Source organism: Pan paniscus, chromosome 8, assembly GCF_029289425.2.
Source record: "Pan paniscus chromosome 8, NHGRI_mPanPan1-v2.0_pri, whole genome shotgun sequence".
In the NCBI taxonomy this organism is placed as follows: Eukaryota; Metazoa; Chordata; class Mammalia; order Primates; family Hominidae; genus Pan; species Pan paniscus.
In genome coordinates this window covers 126,515,671-126,533,915 of record NC_073257.2, presented here as the reverse complement: position 1 = coordinate 126,533,915, position 18,245 = coordinate 126,515,671, and the positions used below count along the sequence as shown (strand labels likewise).

General features: G+C 42.3%; 1 protein-coding gene and 1 non-coding gene across 4 annotated transcripts in view; one reads left to right on the top strand and one right to left on the bottom strand.

Annotated features, from left to right (window-relative positions):
- ABLIM1 (actin binding LIM protein 1) overlaps positions 1-18,245 on the top strand; it is a 329,600-nt gene that overhangs the window by 111,629 nt on the left and 199,726 nt on the right. The gene's annotated exons all lie outside the window — the stretch shown is intronic.
- On the bottom strand, positions 284-383 carry LOC112441105 (small nucleolar RNA U13). The gene has a single exon (XR_003029081.1). It is a non-coding gene; the product is annotated as a small nucleolar RNA U13 (small nucleolar RNA).

Genomic DNA, 18,245 nt, shown 5'->3' with positions numbered 1-18,245 from the left:
GATTTCCCTATTCTGGATATTTCATGTGAATGGAATTTATAATCTGTGGTCTTTCGTTTATGGCTTCTTTCACTTAGCATGTTTTCAGGGTTCACCCATGTTGCAGCACGTGTCAGTACTTTATTCCTTGTTATGGCCAAATACTATTTCACCGTATAGATATTCCACAATTTGTTTCTGCTTACACCAGCTGATGGACATTTGGGATGTTTCCAACTTTTGGATTTTATGAATAATGCCTCTATGCATATCCATATACAAGGTTTTTTTTTTTCTTTTTTCGTGTCAGATGGGTAATGTGCCAATGTCATAACAAGGTTCGAGGGTGGCTCACCTCACACACGCGTGTGTGAACACATCAAAAGGATCATCATATACAGGTTTTTATGTGGACATATGATATGTTCAGGGCTCTTGGGTATATACCTAGGAGTGGAGTTTCTGGGTCATATAATAACTCTATGTCTAACCTTCTGAAGGACTTCTAGATTATTTCACAAAGCAGTTACTCCATTCTACATTCCCACCAGCAGCATATTAAGGTCCCAGTTCCTCCACATCCTTGCTAACACTTGCTATTATCTGCCTTTTTTTTTTTTTTTTTTTTTTTTTTTTGTGACGGAGTTTTGCTTTATTGCCCAGGCTGGAGTGCAATGGCGTGATCTCGGCTCACTGCAACCTCTGCCTCCTGAGTTCAAATGATTCTCCTGCCTCAGCCTCCCAAGTAGTTTGCATTACAGGCATGTGCCACCACACCTGGCTAATTTTGTATTTTTAGTAGAGATGGGGTTTCACCATGTTGGCCAGGCTCGTCTGGAACTCCTGACCTCAGGTGACCTGCCTGCCTCCACCTCCCAAAGTGCTGGGATTATAGGCATGAGCCACCGCGCCCGGCCTTATCTGACTTTTTTATTCTAGCCATCCTAGTGGGTGTGAAGCGGTATCTCACTGTGCCTATACAGAGCTTTGGCTGGGACAGAGAGGGCTGACAAGCAGATCAGTGCTCAGGCAAGACAGGATACTGGGATACTGGCTTCAACAGCTGCTGATGGTGACAGCTCCTTGTCTCTTACTCTTAACAGTCTTCTCTTCATGATTCCAGGCACATTCCTTTTTAGGGGAGCAGGGAGCGGGGATGAAGAAGCCATGCCTTCTGCCCAGTCCCCTTACAAGCTCTGCTAAGACGACTTTGTTCAGAACCAGCTGAGTATGCCTATTGTAGCAAATGACACCTCCCTCAAAAATCAGATCCACATACTAGTGGATACCTAGAATCCCTTTACTGAGGAAAAAATGTTTTATTCCACAAATAGGAATAAAAATGAAACATGTAGATTTCTGCTGGAGCTAACACTTTATTCTGAATGACTTCGATGCTTCTATGGAATGTTTCTACTCAAAGAGACTCAAATCAGATATTTTTGGAAAGAGCCACTGTTGCTCTTGAAAGAGATAAGATCTGTTGGGAGGAGAAGGCAGGAAGGCAAGGGGAAGCCAGGTAAACTGTAGTTTAATGAAAGCATGCTGGATAATGACTTATTAGCAGATTCCCTCATGAGGGAACAAGAGAATTAACAGTATCCAAGAGAGTTCTGGATACAGGAAAGGTAATCATCATTGGGATATCCATATCTTAGTGGAGGCAGATAAGGAAATCTGGGAGATTAGTTAAGTGTGGCTTTGAGGTTGGACATTCCAGAATTTGACTCCCAGCTCTTCTACTCACTAAATGTGTTACTTTGGGAAGTTAGTGATTCCAAGTGCGTTTCTCTGTCCCTAAGGTAGGCAGGGAATGCATACCTTATAGGATTGCTTTGAGCAGGCCTATCCCTAGAGTAGATGGGGCCCTGGGCAGATTTTTTTTGTAGGGCTCCTGTCTATATAAACAATTTGAGTCACCCAAAGCAGTGTGTCAACAGCTCAATCTGTTTCAGTCTTGGGAAAGAAATGCCACACCAGCCTGAGGAAGTGATTGCTTGCTAGGCTTGTCCCCTAGAATGGAGCCAGCTCCAGGGCCCCAAGAAACCCATTGGCATGACTCCTGGGGCTCCTTGGGGCACCTGGCCAACCCCTTGCACAGTATGGGAGGGATGCAGAGGATCACTAGAGAGATCTGTGAAGAGGAGTCTCAGATTCCCCATCCAGACAGCACTGCTGGCCCCAGCGATCCGAGGTACCAGAGCACACTTAGACATTTTTGAGGAAGGAATGGGGTTAGGGCAGGGGCCCTGCTTGCGTGTGTCTAAGGACAGTATTGATTATGAGAACTAAATGAGAACCTGGCTGGGCATGGTGGTGTGGGCCTATAGTACCAGCTACTTGAGAGGCTGAGGCAGGAGGATCACTTGGGCCTAGGAGTTCAAGACCAGCCTGGGCAAACTTGCAAGACCCTATCTCAATTTTAAAAATTGTAAAAAAAATAAAAATAAATTTAAAGAATGAGAACGTGCATATCAAAGTGTTTGGTATAGTGGCACACAAAAGCATCCACTAAATGTTAATTTCAGTAATAATAATAGAATTGCAATATAGTCAGCATTAGTCATTTTTGACAGTCTCTACGGAGGCTGAATTAAAAAAATAAAAGAAGAAAAAATTGTTTATTATTGTTAAAAATAATTTCTATTGTTTGCCTTCCATGCTGTGAAACAATAGAGGCCCAGAACTATAGATGCTGCACAGGACGTGGGATTCCCAGAAAGCCACTGTGTGCTCAGAGCATCCTGTTTAGGACAGGTGCTTGGAGGAAGTGCACCCTCCTGCAGCCATGCATGTTCCTGTGCTACGAAGCCCCAGAGTGTTCAGGAGCAGCTCCTGGCAGGGTGCTTGGGAATATTTGTCAAAGGCCTCCTCCAGCTGCCAGAAAGATCTCACGATGCTGCAGCTTCCTGTTGTTGTCTGGTGCTCAATCCCTGCTTTGAGTTGTGCTGGACTCCATGATTTTCCAAGTGTCCCCATGCGTATGTGTCCTTTGTAAAGCTCAAAACAACCCTTGGATGTTGCAAGGGAAGAAATTATTTTCCCCCACTTAACAACAGCAATGAGTTAGCAAGAAGATGGGAAAAGTGGGCAAAACAAATATATCAGTGAACATACAAAATAGCTTCCGCAAAAATATATCAGTGGGCATATATCAGTGAAATAGATCTGTGAATATACAAAATAGCTTCTGCAAAAATATATCAGTGAGCATATATCAGTGAAATAGATCAGTAAACGTACGAAACAGCCTCTGCAGCTTCTGACTGTAGATGTAGTACTGTTCTTGAAGAACGGCTGTCATTCATTGAGGGCCTACTATATCTCAAACATTGTGATAAGTGTCTTTTTTTGTTTGGTTTTGTTTTTGAGACGGGGCCTCCCTCTGTCTCTGAGGCTGGAGTGCAGTGGTGAGAACAGGGCTCACTTCAGCCTTCACCTCTTGAGCTCAAGTGATCTTCTTGCCTCAGCCTCCCATGTAGCTGGAACCACAGGCGCATGCTACCATGCCTGGCTAATTCTTTGATTTTTTTTTTAGAGACAGGGTCTCACTTTGTTGCCCAGGCTGGTTTAAAACTCCTGACCTCCAACAGTCCTCCTGCTTTGGCTTCCCAAAGTGTTGAGATTACAGGCGCAAGCCACCATACCTCGCCTGTGCCAAGTATTTCATGATTTTTCCATGTTTGATATTCTCAATAACTCAGCAAAGCAGGAATTACTTTTATCTCATTTTTCAGAGAAGGAAACTGGGGCATATGCAGTTAAGAGACCTGCCAAAGGTCACATAAGTACTGGATTTGGGCTTAGGTCTGCCTGACACCCAGGTTCGTGGTCTCAACCATGATGTCACTCTGCCTCAGCCTGAGGAGCATAAGAGTGGGTCATTCATGAGGTACGCTGAACACTGGCACAACTAAAGTTTGTAAATAATATTGCTAATTATGTACTTCAGCAGCTCAAATTTGAAGACTCCCATAAAGTAAATTGCTGTTGCCAGGAAAATTAGCTAAGATTTCCTTCCTCTAGCTCATAAATACAAGCGGTCTGTATGGAATGTTCCCTTACTCTCCTGTAGGAAATTAGAGTGAAGTTTTTGAACCTGTGTTTCTTTCTGTCCTTTGGAGCTTTTGGGTCTCATACAAACGAAAGAACATATTTAGGGCAATTACCTTCTTGACAAACAAACAAGAGACTGGCACTATTATCAAAAGCCCCAAGGATACCTGGAGAGGATTCAGTGATTATGTTGTCAGCTGAGTCCAAATCCTAAAGCAGAATGTTCTGGACTGGAGAGCAGGGACCAAAGTAGACTTGGCAGTCCCCTCCCTGGAAAAGCAGTTCATATCCCAGAAGAGAGAAAGGTGGTTCATGTCTGATTCAGGCACCTGCTGAGACCTTTCTGTTACGTGCAGCACACCAGGGGTTGTCTTCACTCGGAATGGTCTCCCAAGACCCAGATACTCAGAGTATCACGTAAGTGAGAGAGCCTCTTGGGTACATTATTGTTTCTTAAAGCAATACCAACCTGTTTTCAAACTAAGCAGAACATATAACACTATAATATTTTTCTTTTAGTGTGCCCTTCTTACCCCATTCACTAATCCGCAACCCCAGACCTGTATGTCAGAGGGCTAGGGGAAGCGTCTTGGGTATAGTAGGCCATAGGCCACAAATGGCTTTGTTGTCAAAAAGACAGCGTATTCTTCAAGATGCTGTGGAGCTTTTCTATAGCATCTTCCTGGTGACATTGAGAGTCTGTGTCAGGGAAAAGGTTTTAATTCTCTGCAAACCCTGAAACTCAGCTGTGAAGGCCCTCTATTACATTTGAGAGAAGTGTTTGAGCTAGCCATGAAAAATACATCCTGGGAAAGTTGGTAAGAAGGACCAGCATGTGGTTCCTGCCCTCAGACCTGCTCTCCTGACTGATGGCTTTGACTAGGCTACTTTGAGAGGCAAAGTAGTGACCGGCGTCTGCTGCTGGCAAGGAGACACACTGTGTTGTGGCCTCCTGTTCCTCCAGCATGCTGGGTCCCCAGGGCCTCATCCAGTTTGTTGATGGGATATGGTTCCCCCCAAACAGCAGTCTTACTTTAACTTTTGTTCTCCTGAGGATGGAGATGATAGGTGGTGGCCAGTTACTTCTACATCTTGCAAGGGCATGAATGGAAAGGGATTTGAGGTTTCAGCTATTTGGGAAAGCATTAGATAGTTTGCATTTTTTTTTTTATTTATAGTTACCAATAACCCCTGTTCAATTCCCTAGGCTTCTCATTCCATTAGTTTAATCATATTTCCCAGAATCATACGTTTCAAGCTCTTGACGGTTAAGCCTTTCTATCACGTCCCACTCTTAACCCCCAAACACCCGCATCAGTCTTCTTTGTCACAGATGTTTGAAGGACGCTTTCACGTTGGGCCTCTCTTTGTATGTGCAATTCTGCTGCCTGGCACAGTCTCCCCAGTTTCTCTGAGGCCCAGCAGGCTGCAGGTTAAGCTTTTCCTCCTCTGGGCAGGCCTGATCTTACCTCTTGCCTCGTCCTCCTCTGTGTTTTCATAGCATCCTCTGCACATCTTTGTTCAAGTTGCCTGTTTATAAGCTTCTCCCTTTTCATACATTGAGGTCCTCTCTGAGGGCAAGGAGAGAGCTGTGCTCTTATTTTTATTCCATTATAGTACCTGGCATGGAAAAAAAGCTGTGAGTGATGAGTAAATGAATGAGTGAATGTTCGCAGAAATCAAATCACTATGTTCGAAGAATACAATTCAGCATTAAATTGTCCCCCTGCCTTCAAGTAGCTGAGGCCAGGAGAAGCTGCAAAGCAAACTGGTTGCAAATTCAGGGTTATGGGGTCAGACCTCGCTGCCAAGTTCAAAGTCCAGCTCTGCTCTTTGCAGTTCTGTGACCTGGGCAAGTGACTTAATATATCCGAGCCTTAGTTTTCTCGTATATAAAATGTGGATAATACTACCCACATTGCAGCAGTATTATGAGCCCTAAGAGAAAATATGTATTTTAGAAATGCTGGCATTTAGTTGGAGCTCGATAAATACTTCCCCCTCTTCTTCTCACCCAAACGTGTGAGAAGTTGAATAATTGTCTAGATAACAAATACAATTAGTTTTCAAAGGAAAGAAATATCACTGAAGGGAAAGAGAAAGTAGGATTTGCGATTTGAGCTGTAAAATAGATATGATTTACCCAAAATACGAGTAAAAGGAAAATAGCCCAATGATCTGAGAGTGGAAAGAAAAAGGTAGAAGTAAGACACTTTTCACCTAGTTCCACTGGCTGAATCTACTTGGTCCAGCTTTTTTTTGTTTTATTGATGGTTGCTTTTTGTTTTGTTTCTTTATTTTATTTTTAGTCCTAGGAATGTGGGCAAGTAACTATTTTCACATGAAATGTTCCCATGTAAATTACTTCCTTGAGTGAGTAAATATGCTGCAATGCCCCATTCGTTTTAATTAAATGTACTTAAAAACTAATCTTATTTAAAGTCAGAGGGTAAAGCAGTCTGTTTAAGTTTATTGTTTGGCATTGTTTTAATCCAGGCTTTAAACAAATTTGAATCTTACTAAGAGTGGCTTACTTTCAAAGAAATCCCTGATTTCCCATCCTTTGATCCTAATGATTCTGGGGCATGACCCAGTGCTGATTATTATGGATGGACTCCTGTTAACTTGGCAAATTAGCCATGGACCTGTGACGGCCATGGGTACAAGACAAAGCTGCTAACAGAAAGGGAATATGGATTGTGTGGAGGCTGGGCACAGTGGCTCACGCCTGTAATCCCAGCACTTTGAGAGGCCGAGATGGGTGAATCACGAGGTCAGGAGGTCGAGACCAGCCTGGCCAACATAGTGAAACCCCGTCTCTACTAAAAAATACAAAAATTAGCCTGGCATGGTGGTGGGCGCCTGTAGTCCCAGCTACTCAGGAGGCTGAGGCTGGAGAATTGCTTGAACCTGGAAGGCAGAGGTTGCAGTGAACCGAGATAGCACTACTGCACTCCAGCCTGGACAACAAAGTGAGACTTTGTCTCAAAAAAAAATAAAAGAAAGAAAAAAAAGAGGGGGGATATGGATTGTGTGTTACTCATTGGGGTGGACAGGTGGCCAGCACAGGCTTGATTTGTCTATGGACTACAAGACGAAGGCTATCAGTAGGAAGGTAATATAAGGTGAATACGTGGTCAGCAGATGGGTGATTCTGTCCCTGGGGTGGAAGATGAAGGCTGCCAACAGGAAGGAAGCATAGTCTGTGTGCTGTTTGTTAGGGTGTGTAGAGGTAGCCAGCAGGAAGATTCCTTTCTCAATCTCAGAAAGCAGCACACCCAGAATATACTAGAGAAACCCTTTGCAGAATCAGGATTTAAGTATGTCAGGATTTTAGATAGACTATGATATGATATGCACGAGGATTCTAGATATTTCTCAAAGGTAGAAATAAACCTTTGATATCAACACCTTTATTTATTTATTTATTTATTTATTTATTTATTTATTTATTTATTTATTTTGACAGAGTCTTGCTCTGTCACCCAGGCTGGAGCACACTGGTGTGATCTTGGCTCACTGCAGCCTCTGCCTCCCGGGTTCCAGCGATTCTCTGTGCCTCAGCCTTCTGGGTGGCTAGGATTACAGGCATGTACCACCATGCCTGGCTAATATTTTTGTATTTTTAGTAGAGATGGGGTTTCACCATGTTGGCCAAAGCTGGTCTTGAACTCCTGACCTCAAATGACCTGCCCGCCTCGGCCTCCCAAAGCACTGGGGTTATAGGTGTGAGCCGCCGTGCCCAGCCAACACCTTATTTTTGTAGGAGGTAAGAGACTGAGGTCCAGAGAAGTAAATGACTTTCCTAAGGTCTATGGTATAATTAGAGGGTAGTGTTAGATTAAGACCCTAGCTCTCCTCTCTCCCTGTTTGATATTACGTGAGAAGACCAAAGGATTATTAATTTTTTTTTTTTAAGTTTAGTTGGAGATTCAGCTCGGGTGAAACTTTCCTGTGGAGTCTCTCCAGACCTCTCCTCTTTTGGGCTCTGCTGTGTACCAAACAAATGCCCATCCAAGCACCTCTATGCTTGGCTATTTATATCTGTTTGTTTGCATGTCTCCCTACCAGGTAGTAAGTGCCTTAGTGGCAGGACAGTTGTTTCCGTGGTTTCTTCAGACTATAACACAGTGCTTGGTAAGTAAAGGTACTTCATACATTTTAAAATGGAGATGTAATGTAGTACACATAACATTCACCACTTTAACATGTACGAGCCTGTGCATTTTAGTAGAACCACGAAGTTGTGCAACCATCCCACTATCTAATTCCAGAGCATTTTTATCAGCCCAGAAAGAAACCTTGTGCCCATTAGAAAACATCCCCGATGACTCGCATTCCTCAGCTGCTGGCAACGACTTATCTCCTTTAGGTGTTTGTGGGTTTTCCTATTCCAGATATTTCATCTGACTGGAATCATGTAACCTGTGATTTTTGTGTCTAGCTTCTTTTACTTAGTATAATGTTTTTAAGGCTCATCGAGGCGGTAGCATTTATCAATACCGTATTCCTTCTTATGGCTGAATAGTATCCCATTGTAGGGATATATCACATTTTCTTTATCTTTTCGTCAGCCGATGGTCATTTGTGTTGTTCCTGCTTTCTGGCTATTATGAATAATGCTGCTATGAACACTTGTTACATGTTTTTGTGTGAACATGTTTTCAGTCCCCTTGGGTATATACCTAGGAATGGAAATCCTGGGTCATAGGATAGTTCTCCGTTTAACTTTTTGAGAAACTGTCAAACTGTTTTCTACAGTGGCTATACTATTTTACATTCCCATCACTTACTACAATTTCAAATTAAATTAAAGCTATTCCCTCAAAGTGAAATAACCAGTTTTCCCATATGTACACAAATCCTATATGTACATTCATGTCTATTTACATCCTATATCTTAATCTTCAAAACTGCTTATATCTTTACAACATAAAGGTCTGCAAACATTATATAAAGAAAGGTGGGGCCTTTACTTTGAGAAATCATTTAGCTGGCTTTTAAATTCACTTTCTGTAAGTGCCTTACTGTGGCCCCCCAAGTTTTGTTTGTTTGCTGTGTAGAAGTCTTTCCTCGTCCAAGTTCTGTGGCCATAGATAACAACCAAAATTAATCAGAGGACATCAGAGACATTATGACTCACAGAGCCCAGAAAAACCTAGCTCACAAAGGTTTGTCTGCAGCCCAAGTGGAGAGGGAGAATTCTCATAACATAGAGTAGGATCTCCTGGGATAAAGATGAGCTGGGGAAGAAAAGTCAAATAGCTAGGGCCACAGCTAGCACTCAGCCAGCTCCCTTTCTGTCCATCACGACCTGGATCATTTTGTAAGGTCATTTTTGACATCACTAGAATATTCTGGGGTGTTTAATATTTGCTGTCCTTGTGGGACAATTCCCAGTTCTGTTTCATATTGGTCTTTTCCCTGAAGTGCTATCATGTGATTCTAGTGTGTAGCTGGATATGTTCTGTTATCCTTTCCTTGGGCTCTTTTCCCTAAAGGGCACAGACTCTATCTTCACTTGGTAGCCAGTGGCATTATAGGGGCAGTGGCTACTTAATAACTGCCTAGGCTGGGCACGGTGGCTCACGCCTGTAATCTCAGTACTTTGGGAGGCCGAGGCGGGCGGATCACCTGAGGTCAGGAGTTCAAGACCAGTCTGGCCCAACATGGTGAAACCCTGTCCCTGCTAAAAATACAAAAAAATGAGCTGGGCATGGTGGTACACACCTGTAATCCCAACTACTTGGGAGGCTGAGGCACAAGAATTGCTTGAACCCAGGAGGCAGGGGTTGCAGTGAGCCAAGATCGTGCCACTGCACTCCAGCCTGGGTGACAGAGTGAGACCCTGTCTCAAAAATAAATAAATAAATATTAATTAATTTATTAATTAATTTAAAAAACTGTCTAATCTTTGAGGTCACCAATTGGTCCAGTGCTATCCATGATGGGAATACTAAGTGAAGTTAATTGTTTAGTAATACTTCAACTGAACTTGATTTCACATAGATCGTGGTTCAATTGGTCTATTTTAAGAGTTTAAAGAAGATGCAAACAGGATCCAACACATTTCCTGGTTAACTTCTATATCTACATACCAAGAGTGATCCAGTTCATTTTTCTATATGTGGCAGCAGCTGCTGAAAAGATGTTGAGCCCAGCCAACCTCCTGTAACTCTTCCTGTAGTTGTGAAGACCACATTAGACTTGAAGCTCACCTTATCTCTCTTGCTGAGCGGCAAGCATTCCTTCCTTTGAATCTTCATACCGTTTGGTCGGTATCTCTGATTCCAATCCCTTTCTGCCTTGTTTTAGAGTTATTTAGGTCCTTGTGCTATTTGGTCTACTTAGATGTAAGGTTGTTGAGGGCTTAGTTTAGGTATCTTTGATCTCTATACCACTTTTGGCTCCTTGAAGGTGATACTTCGCATACTGCAGAGGCTCAGTAAATATTGTTAGCCTCATTAATGGGTCAACATTCATTTGTTTCTCTTCATTTTTTCCTTTGATTTTTGCCCACCTAGTTCTCAATTGTGGATACTATGGCTGAATGCTCATCTTGTGGCTTAGTTGCTTTTTTTCCTGTGTGCAAATTTAATGGCCAATGAAGCATATTGGTAAATGCTCAGTGCTCTTGGTATATGTTATTCAGGAAGAGGAAATATTGTGTAATCCAGATCCAAAACCAAGAGGAATTTAAGTTCTAAATATTTTCCTTCCTGTCCACCCTCTAATTTCCTCCAAATCCCAACAAATCCAATACATATGCGGAGTGTTTTCATCTTGCTAGAGATAGTGAGAGAAAGGAAAGGAAGAGACCTACCTTCTGTATCTCTTTCGAATGTACAGCCAACTTGGCATATGGCATGTAGTACTAGCACAATCTTTGGTTGAATTGTAGCAATATGCAGCTGTTTAAAATGGTAAAAAGAGAGCCCATGTAATATATGTGTAAATGTTATAAAATGACTCATTTTTATAGAGCTTGGTAAATGTCATAAGTCACATCCTTCTGCCTAAAACATAAACACAGGCCAAAAAGACATTTTGGGGGCATATTTATTTATGAGGCAGTTGGTAGTTCTGACCTCTGCTACCAGAGTTAATCTAAGTTGTCTCCTTTACATATTTTAAAGGAAGAAGTACTTTGGCGTAGTCTGTGTGCATACAAGTTCCATTGTGTTCTTATAATAAGATGATCCTATTAATGATTGATTTTCTTGAGAAAAAAATACATTCTGTCTGATGAACATGCTTGGTCTTTTCAGGACATTGTTCTATTTAGAATCTGTCTCTGTTATCTTTAGATGAAAGTGATCAGTGACTCAAGACAAAATTTTTTTTAGCATGAAAATATGGATCTTAGATTCTCTTTTGTTTAGAACTCCCTGCCAAAAAAAAAAAAGAGACTCTGCGAGGAAAACTTAAAAGCAAGTAATTTATTTGGAAGGTGATCCTAGGAATCACTGGTAGAGGAGTGAGGCTAATAAAAGGTGCAATATCAAGCCAGTTACCAGTGTGGGCAGCAATTCTCAATCCATTGGGAAGTCTAAGAGGTAGTGTGGGATGTGCTGCAGAGATATCCCAGCCAAGGGGTGAGGAAGCTGGGGTATTTATCTACCACCTCCCCATCACCATTGTTTGATAGCTGCTTTCAGGTACATTAACTCACGCATTTTGATGCTTCTAGTAATCACATCTGACTTGTAGAGGCGAGTGCCACGGAGGTATGGGTAGGGCGCTGACAGATTCCATTGCAAATGATCCCAACTGAGGTATTATTTTGGTAAACATTCCCTCTCCATTCTAATGGAGGATCTTTTGTTTCTGAAGAACAGAAATCCACTTATACTTTTCAATAACCCAATCAAAATAGGTAGAGAGATGGGGGATAGGAACCCAGGAAATGCTGGACAGCCAGGCCTCAGGAAGTACAGAATTCCAGGCTGCTCCAGGACCAGCAGTTTAGTTTGAGGGGAGGCCCTATTCTCTTCCGCCCGTCTGGCTTCCTCTGACACTCTGTCCCTTGGGACTTTGGTCTACACATGGTTCTGTGATGGCTGCACCTGGCCTGGCCTACCTTTATCTTTTAAGGTGAATATCCATCACTGACTGAGACTTTTATATGTTTCTCTAACTTCAGATTCTTAGGAGTAAAAATCTAATTGGCCCAGTTCATCTTTTTCAAAACTGGATAAAAAGCTGTTGGCCAGCTGATGTATGGGCCTCTCTCTGATCCAGTGTCTGCTAACAACCTAGTCATCCATAGGCAAGGGGAGGAGTCATACGGCTCAGTGCCTACTCACAAGATGGGTAGAGCAGGGACAGACGAGCAATGAATGCGACAAGGTCCGTCAAGAAAGATCATTACACCTAGGCAATGATTCCATATTGAATGAAAATCTTGTCCTGAGAATTCCATGGCATTTTCATGAATATACAGGTTAAATAACTAGAAACATGAAATAAAACCCCAAGTGATTATCCTTAGAACCAATGTGTGTGTATATATATACTATATATATATATATATATTTTTTTTTTTTTTTTGAGATGGAGTCTCACTCTGTCGCCCAGGCTGAAGTGCTGTGGTGTGATCTCGGCTCACTGCAAGCTCCGCCTCCCGGGTTCATGCCATTCTCCTGCCTCAGCCTCCCGAGTAGCTGGGACTACAGGTGCCCGCCACCACGCCCAGCTAATTTTTTGTATTTTTAGTAGAGACGGGGTTTCACCGTGTTAGCCAGGGTGGTCTCTATCTCCTGACATTGTGATCTGCCCGCCTCGGCCTCCCAAAGTGCTGGGATTACAGATGTGAGCCACTGTGCCTGGCCAGAACCACGGTATTTTTTAAAAATTATTTATTCATCAGTCTGTCCGAAAGAAACATGCTGTAGAAATCTTAAATGTTAATGAATTAGAAACAATTTTGGTTCTTGCACTAAGAATCTGGATATAGGCTAGGGTCAGTGACTCGCACCTGTAATCCCAGCACTTTGGGAGGCTGAAGCAGGAGGATTGCTTGAGCCCAGAAGTTTAAACCTAGCCTGGGCAATGTAGTGAGACCCCCTCTCTGAAAAAATTTTAAAATTAGCTGGATATAATGATGCATGTCTGTGGTCCCAGCTACTCAGGAGGCTGGGGTGGGAGGATCACTTGAGCCCAGGAGTTTGAGGTTGCAGTGAGCCATGATCTTGCCACTGGACTCCAGCCTGTGTGACAGAGTGAGACACTATCTCAAAAAAAAAAAAAAAAGAATCTGGATATAATCAGTAAAAAGTTAAAGCTATGTCATCTCCCTTTTCTTAAAAAATCCTGAAGATATATTTGCCTTATGATACCCTTTGCCTTACCAAGTCCAAGAAACAGGAACTGGGGTATAAACACAGTGATGAGATTTTATATAATCTCTAAGCAAAGATGAAGTGATTGTGTGATGTGATCTGAGGTTGCTTCTGTGAGATGCTTAGATGAAGAATCTTGTACAGTCTGGTGCCAGTCATTACCTCCCTACTGTGTACACGAGAACAACAGCACTCTCATAGTTGTCTCCTACTCACCTCCGATTTTTGTTAGTTGTAATGTTGTTTTCACATTTTCCTTTGCTCAAAACATTTCCATATTCCTCTCTAACCATAATCGGGTAATTGTGGTGTCAGTTTCCTATTTAATTGAATTCACTGCTCACTGCTAGCACTTTTAGTAGTGTTTGCATTCCTGAGTTTATTTTAATTCATCTCTTAATTGGCTGGATGTTGTTTTCCAGCAGTTTTCCCAAGAAGGGTTCACGGTGTTGTGTTTCCTGAACACCTTTCTGTTTGTGGTGGTTTGCCCATTGCCCTTATCTCTGAACGACGTTTTGGCAGGTGTAAGTTTCTTGGTTCTTTTGGCAGGTTCTTGGACATTTTGGCAGGTGTAAGGTTCTTTCTTTCCCTCAAGACATCCAGGTATTTCTTCATCATCTTCTAAGTATCAGTGTTGCTGTTGAGAAGTCTGAGGCTAGCCTGAGTTTTTCTCTTTTTGTGAGCAGTAGGGGTTTTCTGCCTGGACATATGGAGAATGATATCTTTTGGAGTTCTAAGGCTTAGTCTAGGACTTGGAGTCAGCATTCTGTATCAAATTTTGCCAAAATATATTATATCTGTACTCTTTAAATCTGTGAATTCAGCTGTCTCTTCATTTCAGAGGTATTCTTGTGTATTTAATCTTTGAATACATCTGCTTCTTAGGTTCTCTACTTCTAGGATATACATTTAAAAAAATCTTTCTTCATCTTGCACATCTATTGTTTTCTCTCATTGTTTGAGGCTCTTTCTTCTGCATTCATTGAAATCATTTCAAAGTTTCTCTATGCTAGGAATTAGATATTTTATCAGTGTTTGTTTTGTTCTTTGATATTTCCATTCTTACTGTTGAAATTATCTTTGTCCTTGGTTTTTATTTCTTAATTTCTCTAACCTTTTTCATCTAATCCTGTTGTGTCATCATTTCATCCTTGAGCTCTTTTTTATTTCATGCAGTAATTCAGCACTCTGCATCTGTGCTCACTCTCCTTAACTCTAGTTTCCATAGAGCAGCAGAGGATCCCATGGAGCTGACGATCAGATCATGCCACTTTCTCTGCTCAACTCCTGCAGTGGCACTGGGTGCAGTGGGCTCACATCTGTAATCCCACCATTTTTGGAAGCCAAGGCTGGAGGATCACTTGAGGCCAGGAGCTCGAGACCAGCCTGTGCAATAGCAAGACCCTGTCACTACAAAAAAAAAAAAAAATTAAAAATTAAAAATCAGCCAGGTATGGTGGTGCACACCTGTAGTCCCAGCTACTTGGGAGGCTGAGGTGGGAGGGCCACTTGAGCCTTGGAGGTTGAGGCTGCAGTGAGCTATGATCATGCCACTGCACTCTGGCCTGGGTAACAGAGTGATACCTTGTCTCAAAACAAAACAAAACAAAACAAAACAACTTAGGGGAAAAGCCAAGGCCCTTTACAATGACTGCAGGCCCTAACTCCTCCACCTCACTAACTTCATGCCTCCTGCTGTCTGCCTCCTGATCTCACCAGCCTCTCCACTGCCTTGAACATACCAGGTGGGCTCCCGTCTCAGGACGTTTGCACTTACTGCTTACTCTGTCTGGGGTGGTTTTTCCTCAGAATCTACACGGCTTATTCTCTTCCCTTCTTCAGGTACTTACTCACATGGCACGTCCTCAAAGAGGCCTTCCTCTACTACTCTACTTAAAACCACAGCTTCTCCCCCTAGCAGTCTCTGTCCCTGGCCTTGCTTTTCTTCATAGTACTTACCGCTTTCTAATATATAATCATACAGATTTGTATATATGTATACATTACTCATGTATTTTATTATGTCAACTTCAACCTTCCCAACTAGGACATAGCTCCTTCATGGCAAGGATTTTTGTCTGTTTTCTTTGCTGTGATATCCCAACACCTAGAACAGTTCCTGACACTTAGGAAACACTTGATAAATATGTGTTGCATGAATGAATAGGCTGAAGATAACAACCATGTCTTACCTGGGAAGATTTTCTAACATCGAAGTCCACCTTTTTTTTTTTTTTTATGATTGGCTTCACAGTGACTTTCTCATTTGGCAGCAGAGGTCATATAACAAAATATCAGGAGGGGGTCTAAATTCTTTAAGATGTTACAGGTTAAATCCCCCAGCTTCGATATTATTAAAAGGCTCCTTATACCTTCAAATGCTTTTGAAAACTTGAATTTTACAGTTTTCAAGCTTATCCTGTTTTATTGTGAATTGATGAGGCAGTGAGAAATGAAATAACAATAGTTATTACCCTTAACTGCGTTCCTTCTTAGTGCTAGGTACTTTCTTTTGGGATAGAACACCTGTTATTCTCACCCAACACAGGATACATAATTTTCAGGCCCAGTGCAAAAGGAAAAGGTGGGACCCCTTGTTTAAAATGCAGGAGAAAGTGCCATTAGTGGTACTCAAATGTAAAGCTTTTTTCTTTATTCCCCAGATTCTCTCAACTCAGTAGTTTTTATTTTCTATTTAATGTCATCCTAAATAAAGTAAAATTAAATTTTTAAATTATTAATGTGAATTTTACCTTTTATTGTGCAAAGCCAATTTGAAGTGCAAATACAACAACTTTTAACTCAATGGAATCACTGAAATTACACAATTTGTATTACACGGGTCATAGATGTTATGTACTTTATTCTTTTTAGAACAGTAGAAATACACAATACATACACAAATCTGACTCAACTGTTTTTTGTTGTTGTTGTTGTTGTTGGTTTGTTTGTTTTGAGATGGTGTCTTGCTCTGTCATCCAGGCTGGAGTGCAGTGGTGCGATCTCGGCTCACTGCAGCCTCCGCCTACTGGGTTCAAGCAATTCTCCTGCCCCAGCCTTCCAAGTAGCTGGGACTACAGGTACCCGTCACCATGCCCAGCTAATTTTTGTATTTTTAATAGAGACGAGGTTTCGCCATGTTGGCCAGGCTGGTCTCGAACTCCTGGCCTCAGATGATCCTCCCACCTCGGCCTCCCAAAGTGCTGGGATTATAGGCGTGAGCCACCGTGCCCAGCCCTCAACTGTTTTCATTTCACTTCTTGATACGTGCACATTTTACCAATGTTCTCTACCTTTGACTTATTGATGAATAAGGAAGGGCTAAAAGGAAGACAGTGCTAGTTGCCCTGTCTTTCCCTTTCCTTCTATGTCATCATTTTTGGTGTGAGTGGTTGGCTAATACAGGGAACTAACATGGATAGGAAGGAATATAATAGGATTTCTTGGTTGTTTGTATTTCCTAGAACATCATTGCCTTCTCCGTGCATTCAAAGCAAGCATCCTGGTTTGAATGGAATGTGACTCAGTTATGGATATAACACACCTTGTCCTCACTTTGAGTCTCCCTGAATTCCTACACATTGTGACTGCACTGGAATCCTGTGCTCACGGGGTGTTGCAAACACTCTGTGTGCACGGGCAGCAGGAATAGCAAACACACAAACTGCACGCATCTCATCTGTTCACATGTGTGCTCCGCTGTCCCATCAGACTTCACTTACAAAACACAAGTTCAAAGACTGAATTATTACAAATGTCAGGATGGCAATAGCAAAGCATTAAACCAAATAGAGACATCTTCTGAGCATAGGACCCTATGCAACGCTGCAGGTTACATGCCACGAAGCTGCCGCTGTCCTCACCACAACCTCACAAGTGGAACGTCTCATACCATTCACAGCTGAGACTGCTGAAACCCAGACAGAGAAAACAATGTGCCCAGGGTCACTCAGCATGTGGTGGAGCTAGAATTCAAACCCAGCCTGTGTTTAATCAGGCGCCCTGTGTGGCCGGTGTGGCATGATAGAATAACCACTGGGTAGGCGGCAGGATGTGAGGGGTTTTGACCCATTTCTAAGTAATTGTGTAACCATGGACACGTCTGCTTTAGGACTTCTGCTTTTATCTTAATTAATGCCTATTTATGAATACAAGTTATAGATTTCCACAAACCAGGGTGTGGGTTGCATGGTCTCTTCTCTGTACTAAGAACTAGAGAAACTTGCTGAGATGTGTTAGATGACAAAGCTGCCATTCCTGTGGTAGCAAATGCAGTAATGGTTGTGTGTGTTGCATGTTTTACTTGGCTAGTTCCTCCGATGATGACTGACAAATCCAAGAGTATGAGAGAGAGGTTATTTTCTGGGACTGTTCCAGGGCATAATTAGGAGAATTTATTATAAGGCCAGATGAGGTAGGGGAACAAATGTAGGCTTTGTAAACCTTGCAAAAAAATTGTTTTTAATTTTAACTTGCTGTCTACATAAACCACAGAAATGCCATTCCTTAAGAATGATTAGACAGGGTGGATGATTACACTGCACTTTTGAAGTCTTGCTATGTGGGTCTGGGTACATTATCTTCCCCTGTGCAGCCAACGGTGAGTGCCACAGACCAAGGTTATGATGCTATTCACCTGACAGGTCCTTCCATATGAAGTCCAAGAACCGATGAAGGATAAGGTATCTGGAAAAAGGATTGCTTTACACAGGCAAGGCAAAGGGCAGCATCATTGCTATCAGGCCAGGCCTTTTAGAAATGCCTGTTGATGTGCATTGAGTGCACCTTGCCTACAGAAATGCTTGTGTGTGTGTGTGTGTGTGTGTGTGTGTAGGCAGGGCATGGGACGAGAGGCTCTTTAACAACCTC